The 24,446-nt window shown below is 42.2% G+C and overlaps 1 protein-coding gene and 1 long non-coding RNA gene across 5 annotated transcripts in view; one reads left to right on the top strand and one right to left on the bottom strand.

Moving 5' to 3' along the window:
* The window catches only part of MKLN1 (muskelin 1), a 360,180-nt gene that overhangs the window by 123,763 nt on the left and 211,971 nt on the right, over positions 1-24,446 (top strand). The gene's annotated exons all lie outside the window — the stretch shown is intronic.
* On the bottom strand, positions 1,144-14,476 carry LOC132524557 (uncharacterized). Its single transcript, XR_009541914.1, has 3 exons — positions 14,362-14,476; positions 8,289-8,475; positions 1,144-1,218 (listed from the first exon to the last, which is right to left on the bottom strand). It is a non-coding gene; the product is annotated as an uncharacterized LOC132524557 (long non-coding RNA).

The following is a 24,446-nucleotide window of genomic DNA, read 5'->3' as shown; positions in this document are numbered from 1 at the left end:
AATTTTATCACCCTCCACTGGGTGTGTAATAAGAGAGCAGTCGAGAGCATTTGAGAGAATGTAGGCTAACCAAATAGCTGAACTTCATGGTGTGAGGGAGAATTGCCCTCCTAACACTGAGGCCACCACGAAGGAGGAAAGAGAGGGAAGGAAAGGGATGGGGGAGAAGAAGGGGGATGCGAAAGGCCCAGTGACCCTACTCACCGTAAATGTGGATCTCTGCCTGCAATTAGAGTACTGTCTCCTCTTGCAGAATAGGAAGGAGAGGATAGAGAGAAGGTTGATGTTCCTGTCCTTGAAGCTTGTAGTCAGAGGAAGATTCCTGACAGAGATACCTATAGATATGTAGGTAGTGGAGAAGACAGGGTCAAACCAAACCTGAGCAGAATGCCTTAGTGAGTAAGAATGTTTCACAGTTCCATGAAAATCAAAGACCCATTGGAAGAAGCTGAGTAAGATTTTAACCCATAAGGAAATTGCAGAGTTATTAAAGCAATTTGTGTTTTATGGCAAGGTTACAATTGTTGGTATAAATGAAGTGCTTTGCAGATGTTATCAGGTATTTTAGGCAGGGGAAGCCATGCATTTACTGTATTAGTGCCTTGCGTGGTTCTTTTTTCAAAGTCTTCTTCCCTTCTCTTCTGAATGCATTTCTAGTCAGGGTACACTAAAGTTCTGTTCACGAAGAAAAATGAGGATGGAGATGAACTTCAAAACTGTATAGAAGAGATACAACCTAGTGACTTGCTTTATGGTGCATAGTTTTGTAGAAGGAAAATGACCTGCAGTGTCTTTGGTGAAAACAATCCTTTTCCTCTCTGTTTAGCTCCCATAACTGCAACAGTTTGACCTTTCAGTGCAATTAAGCAGCCCAAACCCCAAGGAAGGACACAGGGGTAACAGGAAAGCCAGTTACAGCTGAGAGCAATGATTCTCTGTGCAGACTTCCTGCCCTCCCATTTTGGGTTGAAACTTTTTCTTCATCCTTTTGAACTTTCTCTTCAGCTGCTTTTCATATGTAACACCTCTATTAGGGTTATGTGACTCTGACCACCAACACTCTTCCTGTGCCACCCACCTCCTTACCCTGGAAAGTCTGGCCTACCAGAGAGCATCACCTTAGAGTAACTTACATTTCCAATTCAGATCTCCAGTCATCGTTTATGGTGTCTTATAGAAAGGTGATTTGTTCATGATTCCCTTCTCCTTTGCAAAATTCTAATACATAGAAAGAATCAGAATAATCAGTATAATGAACATCCAATATCTACCATCTAGATCAAACAATTGCTAAAATTTTTCCATATATTCTCCATTTTTCCTTTTTCTTCTTCTTTTTTCTGCTGAAGTAATTTAAAGCAAGTTACAGAAACATATATGTTTCCCCCCTAAATATTTCAACATTTATCTCTAAATAATAAACACATCTTTATCAGGTAAATACAATTCCATTCTCACACTTCACATGATTCCTACAATTTCTCAATAGCATGTAATATCCACCCACATTCAAATATTCCCTACTTGTTCCCATAATCTCTTTTTAAAAAACATGTGGTAAAATATGCATATTGTAAAATTTTCCATTTTAAGTGTCCAGTTCAGTGGCATTGTCTATTCACAATATTGTGTAATCACCACCATGATTTCCAGAACCTTTTCGTTATGCCAAACAAACTCTATACCCTTTAAGAATAACTCTCCATTTCCCCCTCCTCCCAAATGACTTTTAAAGATGGTTAATTCAAACATATTTTATTTGGTTGTTATGTTTCTTAAGGCTCCTAATCTAGACCTGTCTCCTCACACCATACCCACATGCATTTTATTTTCATGACATTGACTTCTTTTTTGGGGGGCGGCGGTTAGAATGCAAGTTTTATTTTTGAATCCCCATTGAAATAAATATGTTAATCTTTGAAAAATATTTGGTTATATGCCACTAAAATTATCCCTAGAGCCCCCGGTGATAGTCGTGCCCCATTCTGGAAAATACTACCATAGGGAATTACTGGAGGTACCCTGGGGAGGTAGGATGAGGCCACTGTTTGTTGAGCAAAAGTCATCTGTGTCCCAGGTAAGCTGCCTGCTGCTGTTCACAATTCTCTGAGCCCCAGACCTACCAGCATATTTGATCTTATCTTTCCTGGCTGGCAACACTTTGGTGGCTCCCTATTCTCTTCTAGATAGAAGAGTAAATGCCTTAACATAACCTACAAGGTCCTTGGGGATCCTGGGATAGGCCTACCATGGCCCCATCAGGCTGGTGAAGAGAGGGAGACAGGAGACAGGGAGGATCCCCTGGAGGAAGTGACATCTGAGCTGAAGTCTAACCGATTTATGGAGAGAACGAGGTGATGGTGGTGAAGAGCTTTTTTAGGTAGAAGGAACAGCATGTGCAAATTTCCTGAGGCAGGAAGGAACAATGTGCATGTGAGCACCTGAAAGAGGCACTAGAGGAAGAGTCAGGGAGAGGAGTTTGCAGGGGCCAGACCCTGCCTGCAGTCCCTGGAGGCATCACGAGCATTGTGATCTCAATGCTGTGCCTTACAAGGAGCCATTTAGAGCTTCAAGAACAGTGACTTCAGTTACTTGAATAACAAATACTTTTTGAACACCTACTTCAGGTGGAGCACAGGGGATTTTAATAGAACAAGACTCTCATGGTCCCTGCCATCAGGAAACTTATATTCTTTTAAAAACAAAAGTTATACATATGCATGGTTTAAAGAAATAACAAGTATTATAAGGTTTTCTATGAAAACAGAAGGCAGCGCACTACCTGTTCCCCCATTTCCACTTTTGCAGAGGCATCCATTTTCAACTCTTTTAGCTGACTGTATTTTGGATTTATCTCCATTATCTCTAAGTAATCTTTTTTTTTTTGGATTTTTGAATTTTATTTATTTTTTATACAGCAGGTTCTTATTAGTTATCTATTTTGTACATATTAGTGTATATATGTCAATCCCAATCTCCCAGTTCATCCCACCACCTCCCAACCCCCCCACCCCCCATTGACATTGACTTTTTGACGATTCTGGGCTAATTGTTCTGCAGAATGTCCCACCTGCGGGATTTGTCTGTTTTCTCATGGTGTTGTTAAACTTGTTCTTCTGTCCTCTGTATTTCTTGTAAGCTCAAAGTTAGATCAAGGCTTGATAGGAATCAGGTTAAACATTTTGGTAAGAATTCTTCATAGGGTAATGCCGTATACTTCCTACTGCCTCGTATTAGGTCCTACGTAATGTCTGGTTGTCTCACTACTAATGAAGTGAGTAATACTGATCACTGGGTGAAGGTGATGACAGCCTATTTAAAAATGGGTTTTTTTAAATGGGAACTTGACTACTTGCACTGTTTTAAAATGATTATCCCTACTTTGAATGTTCAGATAAAGGGGCTCTGAGTTGTTGCCTGGCACCTAGGAGACAGCATTTATCCTGTGTAAAGGATAAGAGGATTAAGACTGAGGCTTTGTCCTCTTTAGGGAGTAGATGCAGGAGTTCATGTTTATCTCTGAGGGAGGTCAATCAGGGCAGAACGTTCTGGAATATGAAGTCTAGCAGAGACTGGACCCAGAAGAAGGTACTCTGCAACTAGTCATTAGCCAGAATTTACCTATGAATAGACAGATCTTTTTGCTAACACTTCTTAAAGACAGTCAGAACATTTTGGGAGTTCAAATACGGAAGACTCTTTTATGGCATTTTTTTTTTTATGGCATTTTAAAATAACTCTCCCTTCACCTTCTATTCTCCCCCGCCCCCCGCCAAAAAAAAAAAAACCCACTTTAAACTCTAGAGTAAAAAATTAAGGAAGAGCATTTTCTTTGGATGCAGAATAGATGGATCTTTAGATGTTTCTTGAGTACTGTTTAAATTCTAGAGTGAGGAAAAAGTATGCATCTATTCTCTTTGGTTGATGTTTAACTCTTATCTTTTAGCTACAGTAAACTAAATAATCCATTGAAAATATAAGCAACTAGGTTACAGGATTTCATTATTAAAAATAAGAATTTGGGTTTCTAAGGAAAATGAGTTATTTTTTAAATCTCCAAATAGACACTCTCATTTTACAGCAATTAAGTACCCAAGTCAGTTAAACTTTGCTCAAGGTTGCCTTGTATTTCTGGATACCCAGAGGGTTTTTTTTTTGTTATTATTGCTTGTTTGTTTTTCATGTTTGTTTTTGTTATTTTGTTTTTAAGCTATCACAAAGACAAGGGAGTTGTTGTGAATTTTCTGCATAGCAGGACAGAACTTAACCTTAGGATACTGGACTAACAGTTTTCATTTTACTACTGGAATTAGTAATATCCTTTTTCTCCATTTATACTGTAATTTTCAAAGATTCTGGCTTCCAAGTTACCAGTTGGGTAGGGGAGGTGGTAAAGGTCCCTTTGAGGAAATAGTTCTTCCACAAGAGCACTGCTGGTGGACCTAGCAACCCTTGCATATTACCTCCATTGGGGGTTACTATATTTGGTGGTGAAGACGTCACCACTAGCTACAAGAAAAGACAATGTAAACAGTCATCCATTCTTTTCCCTTTCTCTTCTTTTTTCCCCTCCTCTTTATACATATCCTCCCTTCTTTACTTCTTTTCTCTTCCTTCTTCCTCCTCCTTCTGCCTCTCTCCATGTCCCTCTCCCTCTTCACTCATTCTTCTTTTTTCTTCCCTTCTTTTGCCACTCATTCTAGATTGGCATACTTTAATGACTCCCCTGTTCCCACCAAATTTTGTGTTCCCGAAGGATTCCCTGCTTCACACCAGCCAGTGGTATGTCACTGAATACTCAATAGAATCAAAGGGGTGGGAGAATCCCAGAAGAGGAGGTCTGTGCCTGGATCTGTGTTCTGCACTCCCTCTGTCCAATTTCCATTTGTTTTGAACTGCCAGCTCCAGTTTCCATTCTGGTTTTCTGGGATCTCAGAGCTCTATAAGGATAGTAATGAAATTACTTGAACCATGTCCAATACTTCAAAAAAGCCTAGAAGACATATATATATATATATATATATATATATATATATATATATATATATATATACACATATATATACACATATATATATGTATATATATATACTTTTTTTAAAAATTTATTTATATTTGGCTACGCTGGGTCTTCATTGTGGCGTGTGGGCTCTTTAGTTGTGGCCCACGGGCTCCAGAGTGTGAGGGCTCAGTAATTGTGGCCTGTGGGCTTAGTTGCCCCGCAGCATGTGGGATCTTAGTTCCCCCACCAGGGATCAAACCCACATCCCCTGCATTGGAAGGTGGATTCTTAACCACTGGACCACCAGGGAAGTCTAAGGACATTGTGTATTTATTCACAATAAAGCCTGAACAGATTGACTAAGTAATGCAAAGCTTCTTTATTCTTGTGGGGAGCAGGGGGTTGGAAGATGGGGGAGATTATGCCACACTAACTCATTGTAAAGACTGTATCTTCACAGTAAGAAGTTCTGGTTGGTTGTGTGTGTTGTCTATAGGGTAGAGAAAGTCTGTTGGAAAGAATGTGGGTATGGAGGTAAGACCAATCAGAGTTTAGTCTCTAGGGAGTTCCCTGGTGGCCTAGTGGTTAGGATTCCAGGCTTTCATTGTCATGGCCCAGGTTCAGTCCCTGGTCAGGGAACTGAGATCCCACAAGCCGTGCAGTATGGCCCAAAAAAATTTGAGTTTCTAGCAATAAGACTTGAGCTATTTATTTAACATCTCTGAACCTCAGTTTACTCATCTGTAAAATGGGGCTATTCATTTCTATTTTTCAGACTCTTTGAGGATTTTAGATGATCTATGTAAAGCACTCATTAATGCAATTCCTGGTACCTAATAAAAAGTTAATATATTTTCTTTATAAATGTGATTTATTTAGTAGTTAAAAATCTTTCAAAGCATATAGCTTTGGGGGAAAAAATGAGATCACTGACAGAAGAGGCTGGGAAGCACTCATATAACATAGTTCTACATGGCCACACAGATCCCTTAAGAACTCCTGCCAAGTCCTGAGGGCTCTGATTAGGGAATATACAAGGAGGTCGCACATCCTTTGTGTTAATCAACAGATCCTGTCTTGAGGGGGATACTCAGTTGCCTAACCATACCTTAGCAACATTTCCTTAAGCCCACCTGTTTGTCTGCTGGATTCCTACGTGATTTTGACATAGCTCTGGTGATGAGCTTCAAGAAGTACCAGGTCTGCTCATGGCTATCTCACTGGAGCCAGGGGTTTTAGGTGGGAAGACAAAGGAATGGAGCGCCTTGGGAAGATGGATAAAAGATGAAGTTTCAGGAAGAGATGAGGATCATCATAGCTTAGTTTGCACCCCTTGAAAATAGGGCAGTAGAATATATTTCTTGAAAAGAAAAGTACTATCCCAAGACCGATTCTTTCATCTCAGCCCTAAGGGACTCTTACAAAAAATGAGACTTTCTCCTAAATCTCTTACTTCTTCATCCCCCTGGGCCCTAACTCTCTCCCAGTTCATCCCTCTCTCTCTGCACTCCCAGGATAGGGAGATCAATTGCCTCTTTCCTGTAATGGGATTCGGTTTACAGGTAGAAGCTATCTAGCATTTTCTAGGACTCTTGTCCCAGGCCCCTGCTAAGTTTCACTTGGTACAGCATCTGCACAAAGATGAACTATAGAATCCAGCTTTTAAGCTTGGTGTTTCTGTTGAGCAGGCCAAATGACTTTGGAATACCCTGGTTTAAGCTGAATTTATCCCTTGTTATTTTAAAAGCTATAACAAGTTGTTTTTTAAAATGTTTTCAGTCAGCACATCTTTACTTATTGTCCTTAAGACCCGAGGCTACTTGAAGAAGGATTTAATTTCCAAAGTCTGATAAGTAAACAAAAGTTTCCCAATAACATCTTCAGGCAAGCACGAAAAGACCTCATTTTTTGCCCCAGTGCTTGGTTGGCTCCCCCATAATTGTCCATTAGTATTGGGCTCAACCAAACCTTGCATAATCACATAAGAAATATACCTTCGGGCTTCCCTGGTGGCACAGTGGTTGAGAGTCCGCCTGCCGATGCAGGGGACACGGGTTCGTGCCCCGGTCTGGGAAGATCCCATGTGCCACAGAGCGGCTGGGCCCGTGAGCCATGGCCGCTGAGCCTGCACGTCCGGAGCCTGTGCTCCGCAATGGGAGAGGCCACAACAGTGAGAGGCACGCGTACCGCAAAAAAAAAAAAAAAAATATATATATATATATATATATATACACCTTCAAACACAGTTACTAATTGATTTTTTCTTCTTCTTCTTAATTACTATGTTTAGCAAAAAGCAAAAGTAAAACAGGTTTTAAATGTGGTATTATCTGACTAGACCCTAAGCATATAAAATCAAACAGACTATATTGGGGGTTTATATGTTAACTATGGTCGGGAAATGGTTATTCACTGTTCTCCCAAGAGTTTGAAAACGTCCAGAAGGGACTGGTTAGATAAGCAGAGGCTCACATGCATGGCTTCAGCTCTGTGGGAATGTCTAAGTTTTAAAATTAACTCCAGAATCCCACTAAATGTGATATTCCCTGATGCTGAGCTTTGTCTCTGATACCTTCTTTTGTCTTGATCCTCTGTAGCTGTGGACTGAGACTCCCGAAATTCACCCTAGTCTCTCTTCCTACTTGTGACCAGGAAAAAAGTTGGGAAATAGGGTTGTGTTAGTCAAGATAGGCTAATTGTTATAACAAATGACTTCAATATAATGGTTTGGCCCAATAAAAATATATCGCTCTTGTCATAGTACGATATAGATTGGGAGGGGTGGGGAGGTATGGAATGTAGAGGTCAATCCTATGCAGTATTTCACGGTCTTCTTCCAAGACATGCTCTAGCTTCCTCTAGGTTTTCAGAATCCTCTCCATTCAGCCAGTGGGTGGGGAAAGAGCCTGCCGTGTATTGCACAGAAGGCTTTTCATGCACCAGACCTGGAACTGGCCCCATCACTTCCATCCACATCCTATTAGCCAGAACTCTGGCACATGGATCTGCCCAACTTCAAGAGAGGCTAGGAAGTTGAGTCTAGCTGTGTGCTGAGCTCATAGCAGTTTCTGCCACAAGGGGAGACAGACAGCTCCTCAGGGCAGGCCAATGGTTCCATGCTTGTATATCATCAAAGGTCTGCAAAATAAGTGTACCGTCCTATTTTTAGGTCACTTAATGCCTATACCTACCATTAACATCTTGGTCAGTTCCTAGAAAAAGTCCACCTGTCAAGATCAGCATCAACCTTGGTACCACCACAAATCAGTCCACACTGCAAACTTACTTGTTTATATTTAGGTCTTCCCAGGGTTTCAAGATACCTGGGCCAAGCCCATACAGAGGTTCTCATTGGAAGTTGCTTATGCACTTGCACTTTGTTCTGCTCGTCAGATGGTTCCCATGACAAAGTCTGGCAAGTAGTCCATTGGAAGCCATTTGTAATGTCTAATCCAAACTTTGTCACATGGGACCTATGAGGAGAATAAATGTGTTATAAACATTTGAAAAAGTGTCTCCATACCTCTTCAAAAACTATAAAAAACATGTTTTTGTCTCTTCTCAATCAGTGTATTTTTCAGTTGTCACGACTCTGTAATTGTCTGCACTCTTGCTTCCTGCTTCTCTCATTAACCAATTTACAAAGGCTATTTCATAGTGCAACCATTTTGGAGACATCCATTTCTCCTCATTTACTCACAGGCAACTATTGCCGTTGAGATTTTAGTTTCCTCCAATAATGTTTGTTCATCTTTTTTTAAAAAAATTAAATTTATTTATTTTATTTTATTTTATTTTTAGTTTTGGCTGTGTTGGGTCTTCGTTGCTGCATGCGGGCTTTCTCTAGTTGCAGTGAGCGGGGGCTACTCTTCGTTGTGGTGCGCAGGCTTCCCATTGCAGTGGCTTCTCTTGTTGCGGAGCACAGGCTCTAGGTGTACGGGCTTCTGTAGTTGTGGCTTGCAGGCTCTAGAGCACAGGCTCAGTAGTTGTGGCACACGGGCTTAGTTGCTCCGCAGCATGTGGGATCTTCCCGGACCAGGGCTCGAACCCGTGTCCCCTGCATTGGCAGGCGGATTCTTAACCACTGCGCCACCAGGGAAGACCTGTTCATCTTTAGTTATTTTTTTTTTGCGCGGTATGTGGACCTCTCACTGTTGTGGCCTCTCCCGTTGCGGAGCACAGGCTCCGGACGCGCAGGCTCAGCGGCCATGGCTCACGGGCCCAGCCGCTCTGCGGCATGTGGGATCTTCCCAGACCGTGACACGAACCCGTGTCCCCTGCATCGGCAGGCGGACTCTCAACCACTGCGCCACCAGGGAAGCCCTATCTTTTTATATAAAGAGGATGATGACATAGATTGTACAAGGTAATGATGGTAAAGTCCTGATTCTGTTCTGCTTTTCTAGTTGTAGTGTAAGTTTTCACCACCCCATCGACACTTTCCTCTTGCAATGTAAGACATGCACTTATTATATGGCTCATGGGGTTAAGGGTGCAGTCTTCATTCATTTATTTATCCATTCATTCTTTCTGAAATAATTACTGAGTACCTACTGTGTGCCAGATAGTGTGCTAGATGCTGGAGTCAGAGCAAAGAACAATATGTATAAGGTCCCTACTCTCACGGAGCTTATGCAAGAGACAGACTCTAAGTAAATAATAATGCAAAATATTAATTATAATTGTAACATTTGTATGGAAAGCTTATTTTCCTTTTAGCATTATGGATAATCTTGAATCACCAATAATTTTTGTTTGTTTTTCTTAAAACTGAAGTCTTTGTTCCTCTGTAAAAACCCGCTTATTTTCCTTAGGGTAACAGTCATTCATTCACTGATAATATTCATCAATTCATTAAATATTATTGTAAAACTACTATTTACCAGGTACTATGCTAAGATTTCCAAATACAAAAATGAAAAGACGGGCTTCCCTGGTGGCGCAGTGGTTGAGAGTCCACCTGCCGATGCAGGGGACACGGGTTCGTGCCCCGGTCTGGGAAGATCCCACATGCCGCGGAGCAGCTGGGCCCGTGAGCCATGGCCGCTGAGCCTGCACGTCCGGAGCCTGTGCTCCGCAACGGGAGAGGCCACAGCAGTGAGAGGCCCGCGTACCGCAAAAAAAAAAAAAAAAAAAAAATGAAAAGACAATATCCTTCCCCTCAAGGCTCATCGTCCAGACTGACATGCAAACCACAGAGTACATTATGTTAATTGTCATAATGGGGAAATGGGAAAAGTGCAGTGAGGCATAGGAAGAGGAGGACCTAGATCTGCCTACATAGGTCAGAGAAGACTTCACAAAGGAGGTAGCACTTGGACTGAGGTTTAAGGGTGAATAAGACTTTGCTAAGAAGACAAATCAAGGAAGGGCATGAGATGGCTAGTTGACCATCAGAGACTCTTGCTCTACTTCCATAGCATCAACTTTTTCTGGGAATTGGCCCAACCAATTTCCAATCCCCTATACATCTAGGTGGAACTAGGTGATCCGTTCTCATTAATGGGATGTGAGCAGAAGTGATGTACATCATTTCTAGACCAGGTTAAGAAGTAGGTATGCCTTTGACTTCCCTGGTGGTGCACTGGTTAAGAATCCACCTGCCAATGCAGGGGGCATGGGTTCGAGCCCTGGTCCTGGAAGATCCCACATGCTGCAAAGCAACTAAGCCTGTGCGCCACAACTACTGAGCCTGCGCTCTAGAGCCCGTGAGCCACAACTACTGAAGCTCACGCACTGAGAGCCCGTGCTCCACAACAAGCGAAGCCACCACAATGAGAAGCCTGTGCACTGCAATGAAGAGTAGACCCCGCTCACCGCAACTAGAGAAAGCCTGCACATAGCAACGAAGACCCAACGCAGCCAAAAAAAAGAAGTAGGTGTGCCTTTTCTTCCTTCTCTTTCCCAGCTGTTAGCTCTGGAAATAAAGGACTCTAAAGCTTAGAGAATGGCAGAGCTGCAAAATAGAAGGACCCTGGGTGGAAGGCAGCTTGCCAGACTGATCTGTTATATGACTAAGAAATAACATTCTAGCGCTTTAATGTACTGATATTATATAACTCGCTTGTTACAAGAGTGAGCTCTACCTTAATTAATATAAGGCAGTTCAAGCAAAGTGAACATTATGTGCAAAGGCTTACTGATGTAAGGTCTAGCACAGAGCACATACTCAGTAAGTATTTGAAATTGCAGTAAAAGTGTTATGGGGGAGTACAAATAGTCCATTATAGCCAGAGTATAAAATACATGATTGGTGGGAGTGAGAGGAGGGTGGCACAATAGATAGGCATGGGTTGATCTCAAAGAACCTTGAATGTCACGCTGAAGAATTCAGGTTTAATCTTGTGATAGGAAAGCCAATGAAGAACATTTAAAAGGTGAGAGGCAAGATCTCTGAGAAACACAACACCCAAGAAGCTGCTTTAATTTTCTTTAAATGTAAGATGCGAATCCAAAGATGAAAGATAGGATTTCAGAACCAGAAGACATCATGGTTTAGTCAAACCTCATTTAACAAATGAGGAAAGTGAGGTCCAGAGAAGTTAAGTACCTTTGCCAAGGTCACCCAGCTAAAATTGGGCAGAGCTGGGGACTAGAAGGCTAGTCTCTTATTGCCAGCCCTAACAGCATTGCTCTTTCCACTGTGCCACAGTGCTTCAAAGCAGTTGAGACCAGCTGGTGTGCCTGTGTTTTCAGTTCCCTAATGAAGACATTGGGGATTTGGAGGCAGGGTATTTACCATGGAAGGTTGTCTTCTCTGTAATTCCTTATCTGGCTTGAACCACTATTTTGGACAAGGTCCATTTTTCAGCATCAGGTTTCCCTAGAGGACAATTGGGAATGTGCTTAGTGGCCTGTAGGGTGCCCTTGCACTTTCTGAGCTTTTTGCGGGGAGGAGGAGAAGAAGGTAGCAGTGGTTTGAGCTCCTGGAAATGTTCCTGGTCCCTAGGCATCTGGGGAGTTGTTGGCCCTCTCAGTGACTCTGGTTTAGCCAGCCAGCTGACTGTCCTTCAGGGGTCACATCAAAACATCTTCGTCAGCTTGTCTCTTTAAAAGGTCAGCCCCTACGGCTGGCACTTTAATATCATTTTCTGTTCATCAGTTCATTACCTCTGGTTTTCATATATTGTTAAGCTGATTCATTATTCATTATCATTATTTTTACTCCTTGTGCCACCCAGAGCCATATGACATACATTTGCTTTTTAATAGCAAGTGGGGGCAAAAGGACAACTGTGCTGAGGCCAGTCTCAGGAAAGCATGACATGTGGCCTGACTTAAGGAGGACTGGGTAATATTGAATTATTTTACAACTGAGGAAGCCAGAGCACAGGTTGGGGGGCAGGGGAGGTCATTTATCCAAAAGTCCCCAAGAAATCTGGGGAAAAATACATTTCTTGATGTTTTTTTGTCTAGCATTTTATAATCTCCTCACTCCTCATCCTTTGGATGTATCCTGGTTTTCTCCCTTGCATGCTGCTCAGTTGATAGCGCAGATGGTTGGGATGAAGTATTAACAAAGATGAGACTGCTGCCTCAGTCCCCGAGGAGTGCCTTGGTGGCTCCCAAAGACAACGTCTAATGCAGTGGAAAGTGCTTGGGCTTTGAAGTCAAAGAGACATCAGCCACTCTCTAACTGTGAGACTTTGGGCAAGTTCTTAACATCTCTGAGCCTCAGTTTCCTTTTATGTGAAATGGGAAAATAATGCAAACTATGAAGGTGGTTGTAGGGATTAAATGAATGAACATACATAAAGCTTCTGTCTTGGTGCTGGGCACACAGTTGGCTCTTAACAAGTGTTATTTCCTTTTCAGGTCTCTGAGAAGTTCCTATTCTTTTCCTCAGTCCCTATCCTGGTTTCTGGTCAAGATGTGAAATGAAACAAAAGAGTGCGCAGATGCAGACCGAAATACCACGTTGATTGCTGATAAAGTCTGTTTATTGTGAGAGATACTAAATACTAAATGAGTTTCAGAATTAGGTTGACTTGTTCACCCAGTTACAAGTAACATTTGACCAGGACAGGACTTCTCACGCTGGGAGGAGTGGGAGTAGGAAGGGGACCCTGCTCCCAGAGGAGCAGACCAAGGTGACACCCTCACTGTGGGCAGGTGATACCTAAGTGGAAGAAAGAAGGAGCTAAGCTGAGCCTGCCCTGTGTACTTCTCAATTCTCAAAGCAGATTAAGCCCCTCCGCTAAGGCAGAGGAATAAGAGAAGTAGACAGAAGCCAGAAGTGCCAAATGCCCACAAAGAAGGAAACCTCAGAAGCATCTCCCTCAGCATTTCCCTTCTCTTGTCCCCCTCCTCTCATTTTGTGCCGCTACTTTTTAGCCACCCTGCTCATGAAGGACACAGCTGTCAGTACTGTGGGTAGCCTCAGAATACAAAAGGTTGGGAGAAAGGTGTGGGAGAGGGAGGGAGAGGTTGTGTTGAGTCATTAGTAGAGAAAGAGGGGTGGCCACATAAATCCAGAAAGAAAAGTCTAAGTTCAGAGTCAGGAGTTAGAGGTCTGAAGGGAGGGAGGATCAGTGTTCAGAGACCTGAACTAGACAGGAAGGCACTGCAGGAGCATAATCAGAATTTCTAGGGGTAGGGCAACACACTATGGCCAGATCCCAAGAGGACAAGTAGGCATCAGGGTTCCAACATATCTGACCTCTGAGTCCTAGAACCACATCTCCTGGAGATGACTCTCAATCCTAGCATTGGGTTATATACCCTCTACCTCAATTTTTTTTTTTTTTTTTTTTTTTTTTTGTGGTACATGGGCCTCTCACTGTTGTGGCCTCTCCCGTTGCGGAGCACAGGCTCCGGACGCACAGGCTCAGCAGCCATGGCTCATGGGCCCAGCCGCTCCGCGGCATTTGGGATCTTCCCAGACCAGGGCACAAACCCGTGACCCCTGCATCGGCAGGCGGACTCTCAACCACTGCGCCACCAGGGAAGCCCTACCTCAATTTTTAATCTTTAAAATATAAGCATATCTTGTGATTATAAAACGAATACATGCTCACTTTGGAAAATTCAGAAATACAGAGAGATATAAAGAAAAAACCAAAAATAACCCCAAATCTCATCACAAAGAAAAACTAATATTAACTTTAGCTATATTTCTATTCAGTCTTTCTTCTATGCATATCATTATACAGATAAGGTGATTTTATCTATACTTGTTAAATTTGCATGCAGAATTTTTAACTTAATATTATAATATAATCACTTCCCCATGTTATTAAAAGTTCTCAGTAATTAACATCATTTAAAATGACATTTACCCTGGTTTTAAGCACATCTGGATCAATCTCTACCAATTTATGAAAATCCCGTGGGTCTGGAGGAATCTTCTAAATGTTTACCTTCTTTTGGGTTGGTGAATAGGGCATTCTCCAAGGCCAGGGCTCTATGGGGCCTGTGCATGGTAACTACTACACGGTACTTGATCTTCTGGAGAGTTCTCATATTTCTAGCAATTGATGACATGATTGATCAGAAGATGCCACCCTGCAAAATATAATAATTCAAAGCATAGGCCTTTCTTATACAACACATCATTGTTACACACTCAAAAGAACCACTGTATTATTTTGCTATGGCTGCCATAACAAAATACCACAGACTGGGTGGTTTAAACAACAGAAATTTATTTTCTCACAGTGCTGGAGGCTAAAAGTCCAAGATCAAGGTGTCAGCAGGTCTGCTTTCTCTGAGGCCTCTCTCCTTAGCATGCATGTGGCTGCCTTCTTGCTGTGTCCTCAGATGTTCTTTTCTCTGGGCATGGCTGATCCTGGTGTCTCGCTGGGTATGTTGAATTAGGGCCCACCTTAAAGACCTCATTTTAACTTAACCTCTTTAAAGACCTTATCTACAATATATAGTCTTTCATGAACAGCTTCTTTCACTTAGCATAATGTTTTCAAGGTTCATCCATGTTGTAGCGTACATCAGTACTTCATTCTTTTTCATGGCTGAAAATATTCCATTGTATGGATATACCACATTTTGTTTATCCATTCATCAACTTATGGACATGGGTTGTCTCACTTTTAACCACTGTAAATAATACTGCTATGAATGTTCATCTGTAAGCTTTTGTGTGGAGGTATGTTTTCATTTCTCTTGAGTAGATGCCTAGGAGTGGAATTGATGAGTATTATGGTAATTCCATGTTTAGAATTTTGAGAAACTAACAAACTATTTTCCAAAGTTTTACATGCGTCATTTTACATGCCCACCAACAATATATGAGCGTTCCAATTTCTCTATATCCTTACTAACACCTGTTATTGTCTGTTTTTATTATAGCCATCCTTGTGGGTATGAAGAGGTATCTCATCGTGGCTTTGACTTGCATTTCCCTAATGACTAGTGATGTTGAGTATCTCTTCTTGTGCATATTGGCAATTTGTACAATTTTTTTTGAGGAATGTTTATTCAAATTCCTTGCCCATGATTTAACTGTGCTGTCTTTTTATTATTGAGTCGTAATATCTTTTTATATATTCTGGATATAAGTTCCTCGTCAATATACAATTTGCAAAGATTTTCTCCAATTCTGTGGGTAGTCTTCTTACTTTCTTGATGGTGTCCTGTGAAGCACAAAAGTTTTTAATTTTTTTTTTTTTTTTTTTTTTTTGCGGTACGCGGGCCTCTCACCGCTGTGGCCTCTCCCGTTGCAGAGCACAGGCTCTGGACGCGCAGGCTCAGCGGCCACGGCCCAAGGGCCCAGCCGCTCCGCGACATGTGGGATATTCCCGGACTGGGGCACGAACCCGTGTCCCCTGCATCGGCAGGCGGACTCTCAACCAGTGCGCCACCAGGGAAGCCCCAAAAGTTTTTAAAGTTCAATTTATCTATGTTTTTCTTTTGTCACATCTGCTTTTGGCAACATATCTAAGAAACCATTGCCATATCCAAGGTCATAAACATTTACTATGTTTTCTCCTAGGAGTTTTGTAGTTTAGCTCTTAATTTAGGTCTATGATCCATTTTGAGTTAATTTATTTGTATGGTGTAAGGTGTAGCCCAACTTCATTCTTTTGCATGTGGATAGCCGTTGTCTCAGCACCATATATTGAAAAAACTACTCTTTCCCTATTGAATTGTCTTGGGTCCCTTGTCAAAAAATCAACTGACCATATACATGAGGGTTTACTTCTGGACACTCAATTCTATTCCAGTGGTCTAAACATGTATCCTTATGCCTTAGACCTTGATTATTGTAGTTTCATTGTAGATTATGAAATCAGGAAATGAGCATCTTCCAAATTTGTTCTTCCTCTTCAAAAGTGTTTTGGTTATTCTGGGTTACATTTCCATATAAAATGTAGCATCAGCTTGTCAATTTATGCAAAAAAGAAAGATAGAAAGAGCGATAGGATCTGGATAGGATTGCCTTGAATTTCATTTTCTGAATTTTCATTGCTAGTGTATAGAAATACAACTGATTTTTGTATATTGCTCTTATATCCTGCCACATTTCTGAACTCGTTTTATCTTATTTTCTTAATCACGATGCTTTACTGCTTACTCTGTGTGTTAGATAGTATAGAAAATACAAAAATGAACAAGATATGGTTCCTGTTCTGAAGAAGCTTATAGCCTAATTCAAGAAATAAGACATAAAACTACTGAGTAAATAATAGCCTGTTTCAGCAACGTACAGGAAAGTACAGAATTACCAAGTGAACACTACAAATAATTAGAGCTCTAGCAAAGTTCAGGGAGTAGAGAGACAATTAAAAGTTGGAGAGGTCCGGAAAAAACAGAGTAGAAAGGATCTGAAGGCTCACTGATAATGAGCCATTCCCATAAACAAACTTTTAATTTCAGTAACCCTAAAAATCTCAAGAGATCCTTCTGCTATGGATGACCCTCTGAGTTACCAGTGGAACATATATGCACTATCCAGATTTAATAAATTATAACAACTTGCCATATTTGCTTAAATTAAACTATAAATACAGTAAGTCCCCTACATACGAACCTTCAAGTTGCGAACTTTCAAAGACGCGATCACGCATTCACATGTCCGATCACGTAAGTTAGTTCACATGTCTGGCGTACATTGTCATGTGTGTCCATCCTCTACAAGTGGTTGTGCTTCTGTGTACTTTACTGTACAGTATTGTATAGTGTACAGTAGTACAATATCTTTATTTCAAGCCCAGGATGTCCGGGAGCAAGCGTAAAAGCAGCAGTGATGTAGCTCGTACTGCTAAGAAGCGTCAGAAATTGGAGGCCCAGAGAAAGGATGAAGAGAGACAAGAGGAAGAAGAAGTAACTGAAGAACTGAAGAGATTCATGGCGCAGGAAATGGCAAGGGTCTTTATTTGAGGAGACAATGTTAATTTTTGAGGCACAGGACTGGAATGTAGAACGGGACAAGAAGGTTGAAGCAGCCGTTCAGAATGCAATCCAGTGCTACCATGTCATCTATGATGAGAAAAAAAGAGCTACGACCCAGACATCACTGGATTGTTTTTTCAAGAGAGTAGAAAGAATTGAATCCAGCAAGGAACCAGAACCTGTGCCATCAACATCAGGAGTGAGTGAAATTGCAGCTTGCCCTCCGTCTCCTATTGCTGACGATCCTTCAGCTCTGCCATCTCGCCCCTCCTCTCCCTCCTCCAGTCAGTAAGTCTCCCTGTTCACTCGATGCCAGCCCGTGTGCCAGCTGTTGTACTGTACTACTGTACTTTTCAAGGTACTGTACCATAAGGTTAAAAATGTTTTCTATATTTTTTGTGGTTTTTTAATGCATTATTTGTGTGAAAAGTATTATAAACCTATGACAGTACAGTACTATATAGCCGATTGTATTAGTTGAGTACCTAGGCTAACTTTGTTGGGTTTACGAACAAATTGGACTTACAAACACGCTCTTGAAACGGAACTCGTTCATATGTAGGGGACTGTTGGTAAAACATTTTAGTTACAAAAAAAAGCCCTTCCGTCCCATCTTTCCTCAGAGATAACCAATCTCTTGAAGATGGTGGAAATCCTTCCCACATATGCTTTTATATTTTTACTAGACAATATGTTTTGGATGTTTGAACATGTATATAAATAGTGTACGTATTTTTCTGAAACTTTTTTTTTCAACATCACGTTTTTAAGATTTATCCATGTGACACTTGTAGAGCTAGTCCATTCTATAATATAGTAATAGTATACTATATAGTACTGCAATAGACCAATAGCATAAATATTCTAGAATCTATTCTATGGATGGATATTTGATATGTCTAGTTCTTTGCTATTTCAAATCATGATGTAATTAATATTCTGGTGTATGCTTCCTTGGGCGCATGTTTGAGAGTTCTGCTAGGGAATATATCTAGAACAGAATTGTTAGGGAATAGAATGTGCACATTCTCAACTTTACTAGATTGCTCTCTACTCTCCGCAGTAGCTGAACTACTTTTTACTCCCATCAATGATATGTGAGAATTTCTCTCATCCTATATTCTAACCAACACTGTCAAGTTTTTTAAAAAATATACATATCTGGGTCCTATTTTCATAGATCCTGTTAGGGTAGCTCTGGAGTGTGGTTTGAAACAGGCCACAGGTGATACTGAAACACAAATGAATGGGGATTATGAATGAATTCATATCATTGAGATCATCAGCTCGTATGTATGTATACACAATCTAATACATTGGTACGTGAGTTGGTATGGTGAAAGTGCCCTAGCACTTTGTTGGTAACATCTATGTTGGCTGCATTTAGATCCTTGAAGATAGGTAGAGAAGTACCAACCGCCTAACATACCTTGCAGATGCGTTTTGAATCAAACAGGGGTGTGTGATTGACCAGTCCACTGGCTGGTACTTAATCTAAAGTCCCACCTTTGCCAGCTGGGCTGATGGGGGACAATGCTGGCTTTCTGGGAGCTGTCATGCCTCTTCCTAGGTGCATGGCTGGGTGCCAGTAGTTGGGGCTTGCCTGCGTGCCATTGCTTAGGGCAGGGTGCGTGTCAGCGACGTCTGCCAGCCCGCTGGGTGGTGTCACTGTATGGAGCACTTGTGGCTTTTTCAAAGCCCTGAGGAATCTGAGAAGCAAGTGAGGGAATGCTGCATGAAAACAAAAGGCAGTGGAAAGAGTGACCAGCCAGCAGGCTCCAGCAGGCTAGAACGCTCTGTTCTTGTTATTACTGCTTCATGAAAATGCCGCCAGCTTCCTGGCAAGGTCTGGAAGGTGAAGGGCTTCTTGAGGAAACAAGGACAAGTGATGTGTACTTCTGGTTGCCCAGCTTCCTAATTTTCCAGTGGAAGCTGCAGGGTGAGGATGAGGTCTCAGAGGCCCAGCAGGGCTGGGCTGGGAGAGAAGTTGGGCCATGCCCCAGACAGAGCTGTTCCTCAAGGAGCCATCTGAAGGTCAGCCTAGGGGAGGACAGAGGGCTTCAGCCATAATCCCCATTCAAGGGGGCTTTGCCATAAAGAAGTGCCTCCTGGTTTGGGGCAGTAAGACCAGGGAGTGCTCTCATTCCTCACCTGCTTTCCTCAGAGCTATTCATGCCCTGGTATCACACACTCTCACAGCATGGCCTGCCTCAATTTTCAGAAATGAGGGAGAAGCTCAGGTAAAGGTAAGAGTTTTCATTAACTCATTATTGGATGGCTACTTGGACTCATCATTATTGGGCCTGTCAGAAGTCAACCTCTGCTTTCCCTCCTGATAATCTCCTGTCAGTGACATATAAAATATCTAGCTGTGGGACTTCCCTGGTGGTGGCAGTGGTTAAGAACCCACCTGGTCTGGGAAGATCCCACATGCCGTGGAACAACTAAGCCCGTGCACCACAACTACTGAGCCTGTACTCTAGAGCCTATGAGCCACAACTACTGAGCCCATGTGCTGCAACTACTGAAGCCCACGCACCTAGAGCCCGTGCTCTGCAACAAGAGAAGCCACTGCAATGAGAAGCCTGCGCACCGCGCACCACAACCAACAGTAGCCCCCACTCATGGCAACTAGAGAGAAAAGCTGGCGCACAACAACGAAGACCCGACGAAGCCAAAAATTAAATAAATTAAATTATTACAAAAAATATCTAGGTGCAAAATAGGGAAGTACTCGGCATTCTCTTCCTCTCTTAAAAAGTAGCTATGAGGATAATGAATAAAAATAGGTCTTTGTGGATACAATAGGGCTGAACTGAGGGTGTGGTTTGCTTGGCAACAGCTCAAGCAAAGTTACTTCTCCCGGTCCCCAAATGCTCTTGACTTTGCTCTGCCTGATAAAGTCCTAAAAGACCAGCTTGAATGTGATGTTTTTTGGTGAAACCTTCTATCAATAGAGTTAATCATTCCCTTCCTTCTGGTCCCATAGCATCAAGTTTTTATAAAAAGCATTAATCATGTTGTGTGACAACTACTAACTTGGAATTACGTCTTATTCTATGTGCTTGTGTGTGTGTGTGTGTCTCCCCAGCATTTATGGACTGTACTTTAACATAATAGTCCTTTTTTTTTTTGGCCGCGTTGTGTCTTCGCTGTTGCACACGGGCTTTCTCTTGTTGCGGAGCACGGGCTCTAGGTGCGCAGGCTTCAGTAGTTGTGGCACGCGGGCTCTAGAGCGCAGGCTCAGTAATTGTGGCGCACAGGCTTTGTTGCTCCACGGCATGTGGGATCTTCCCGGACTGGGCCTCGAACCCGTGTCCCTTAACACTGCGTCACCAGGGAAGCCCCAAACATAATAGTCCTTCGATAAATATTTACTGGAGGAATCAAAGTTCCTGAGAAAACACCAATACTGAGCTTTTATATCTTCTTAATTATCCCCTGCCTTTTCCTCCTTGGGGTGAAACTCCAAGCCTTTTTAGCTCCACATGGAACAGAGGACACACTAAAACCAAACTTTTTTTTTTTTTTAAAGGAATTGCTCCAGCAGGAATGGGTGTTTCAGATATATCATTCTGTTACAGGTACAGAAATTGTTTCCAGGGAACACTGCCATTATTATCTCTGAAAGGCAAGTCAGTGGACATTGTTATTTTCCATTTACAGATGGACAAATGGAGGCTTTCTTGCTCATTTACCAATTACAGAATGTGCACTCTGTTCAAAGTACTGTGCTAGGATTTTCATGGGATACAAAGATGTGCAAGACAAGTTTCGTGTTCTAAAGGAGAATGTTATAATCTGGTTAGGAGGAAAAGATATTTGTATGCAAAAGTAACTATAACTTGGGATCATTTTATTTGAACTATATGAGTGGTCCAAAAAGAAGTACCATAGGGAATACAGATGGTAGGCAAAAGAATTTTCAGCCAAGGTGATCAGGGATATCATTGTGGTCAACATGGCACTTGAGATGAATAGATTTTGTGCTGGTTATTCTCCATTTGGCTCCTGTATTTGTTTCCTGTGACTGCTGTAACAAATTACGAAACTGGGTGGCTTAAAATAACAAAATTTTATTTTCTCAAAGTTCTGGAGGCCAGAAGTCTGAAATCAAGGTTTTGGCAGGGCCAGGATCCCTCCGAAGGCGCTAGGGGTGAAATCTGTTCCTTGTCTCTTCCAGCTTCTGATGGCTCCAGGCTTCCCTGGCTTGTGGCCACTTCACTCCAATCCTGATTCTATGGACACACTGCTTTCTCCTCTTCTCTCTCAGAACTCCCCTGCTTCTCTTTTATTAGGATATATGTGATTGCATTTAGGGCCCACCCACATAAACTAGGATACGCTCCTCCACTCAAGATGCTGAACTTAATCACATCTTTTGCCGTATAATATAATTTTCTCAGGTTCCAGGCAGTAGCCTGTGGACATTTTTTTTTTTTTTTTTTGAGGTGCCGCTAGGTAGTCCATGACAGCCTCCTATCCTCCTCTGCCCTGCTCTGCGCCCCGTGAGGCTGTTATCCACAGATGACTCACCTGGGCCCACTGCCCTCTGGCTTACTGTTGGGTTTGGCCAATGGGAGGCATCAGCAAGTATCAGAGGGCAGGAGAAAAAAAAGTTTGGGGGTATTTCTTCTTAGTTTTCTGCTTTAGCGCCGGGTTCTGGCAGTAGCTATGCCCTTTCACAGCTCGAGCTCCTTCGGGACTCCCATAACACCATTTCCGTGCTTTGTCTCTTCAGCCCTGGCTTCCATTCTTGCTAGTCCTTGGGTGCCTCGATACTTTTAAGTTCCAGAAACCCTGCCTACATCCTTGTAAATAGTGTCTTCATCAAATTATGTTCAAAATCCCAGCTGAGTGTGCCTTCAGTTTCCAGCCACAATCTTGACTGATACAGACACTGAGAGGCAAAAATTTAATTTCCAGAACAGAGATAGACTCAGGTTGCCTCGATCTAAGTTTAAGTAATGACCAGTGGGGACTGGAAGGTGATTCAGCACACAATATAGCCATAGCAGCTGGGTTATCTTGCGGGCTCTTGGCAGTAAGTATCTGTTGCTTTGTACTCTAATTATCTGCTGTTATTGTGACTCTGCTTCTGTTGCCCTTCCTACTAAGTATTTTCTGTTCTTTTCTCTATCTCACAGCTTCTATTGCTTCATGGTTTCTGCTATGTGATGTCAGCTTTCTTCCCTCTGTGGATCTTTTAGTTTTCTCCCCATTGCTAACTCCTGACTATCTTTTTGTATTTCATATTCAACCCCTCCAAAGGGCCTGACTGGTTTGGCTGCTCACCATCAAGTACAGGCAGTTAGGCAGAGCTTCCTTTGACAAGTCATCATATGAGCATAAGTTTATTGCCCTAGGGTAGGTGCCTGCTCCTGGACTAAATGGTTTTGTTTGGAATGGCAGAATAAGTTGATACATAATTTGGTGTCCTGTCAATTAGAAATTCCTGGGAAGTGCTTATGGGTGTGGCAAGCATTCTGATACTTCCCAGGGTGTTTATCAAAACCCACAAGTACTTCTGTTGTCCAGTTCAATTGCAGAGGCATGGCGGTCTCAGAAAAGCAAAACACATGTTTGGGAAAAGCAAGCAGCCCAGAATAGCTGGTGGTATAATTCGAATAGAGAAACACTAACATTGGTATTAAAGCTGGAAATGTAGGTCACGACAGTTTGTGGAGGGCCTTGAGTGAAGATATGTTTTAGAAGGAACTTTAGACATTATTTTATGGGCAGTGAGAAGTTACTGAAGGTTTCTGAACGTGGAAGAGCAAGATAAAATCAGCTTTTAGGGCTATTTAACTGATGGCAGTGGTATTCAGATTGGATCAGAAGTAGGAAAATGTGGAAACAGAAAGACAAATTAGGAAGGTGTTATAATAGTCTAAGAGAGGATAATGGGGACCCAATCCAGGGCAAGACTAGAAAGGAAGGGAAAGCTAATTGTGAGAACCTCAGAGCATAAGTGGATTTAGGATTGAGGCTAGTTTTGAGCTACTGGTTTAGAATCTTTTTACCACCAAAGATCCTTTTAATTATTTTTTATTTTCTTCCAAATAAATGACACCTTTTTGGAGGAATACATGAATTCTATCAGGCATACTAATAAGACTGACAATATTATTACCAGCTATTATCTTTTGGAATACATTTTTGGAAGCTTGGCTCTGAGCCAAGGGAATGTAGGCAGTGGTGGCTCCACTGAGAGAAATTGGGTCTGAATATCTTAGCCGAGTGGTCCCCAACCTTTTTGGCACCAGGGACCGGTTTCGTGGAAGACAGCTTTTCCACGGAAGGGGGTAGTGGTGATGGTGGTTCAGGCGATAATGAGAGTGATGGGGGGCGGCAGATGAAGCTTCCCTCACTCACCTGCCTGCCACTCACCTCCTGCTGTGTGGCCCGGGGTGGGAGGGGTGGGGTTAGGGACCCCTGTCTTAGCCTATGTTTTCTAGAAAAATAGAACTCAAACCAAGAATTAAGGCTAATATTTTATTTAGGAGATGTAATCCCAGGGCAGTAAGAGTGAGAGAAAAAGGGAAGAGAGACCAAGAAAGAGGTGAAGCAACGCAAGGTGATGTTTGAACAGCCTACAGAGACAGTAGGTACACCTGCATGGGCATGCAGAATATCTCCAGACATGCTGCATGGTGAAAACATGCTCAGGTAAGTTCTTGGGAAGGAGAAAGGAAAAGTAATCTACGTTCATGGTTCTTTCCCATCTCCTATTCCCCACTGATCAAAATTTATCACACCAGTAGTTTCTTTCCTCATACTTCTACATTATGTCATCATATGTTGCCATTGTTAGTTTCTTAGCAAGCCACAGCCAAGGCTCTATGGTATGGCCTTTAGTCCTAGTTGGGGAGTAGAGAGAGAAGCCAGAAATTCATGGAGTGTGGCTGATGAGCCTAGTTGCTCAGTGGCAATCAGGGGGAAGGCCAGGCTGGGAAAGTGGTAGATAAGCTCCAGCCCCAGGTAGCAGGACTACATGTGCCCAAACAAAGCAAGTCAGCTGCAGTAGTGGCTGAGACAGAACCACCTCCAGGAAGACAGTGTTCTGAGGGTTACAGAAGGAATAACCATAGAGAAT

The sequence above is a fragment of the Lagenorhynchus albirostris genome, chromosome 8 (assembly GCF_949774975.1).
Source record: "Lagenorhynchus albirostris chromosome 8, mLagAlb1.1, whole genome shotgun sequence".
Lineage (NCBI taxonomy): Eukaryota > Metazoa > Chordata > Mammalia > Artiodactyla > Delphinidae > Lagenorhynchus > Lagenorhynchus albirostris.
This window is presented reverse-complemented; position numbering and strand designations above follow the sequence as displayed.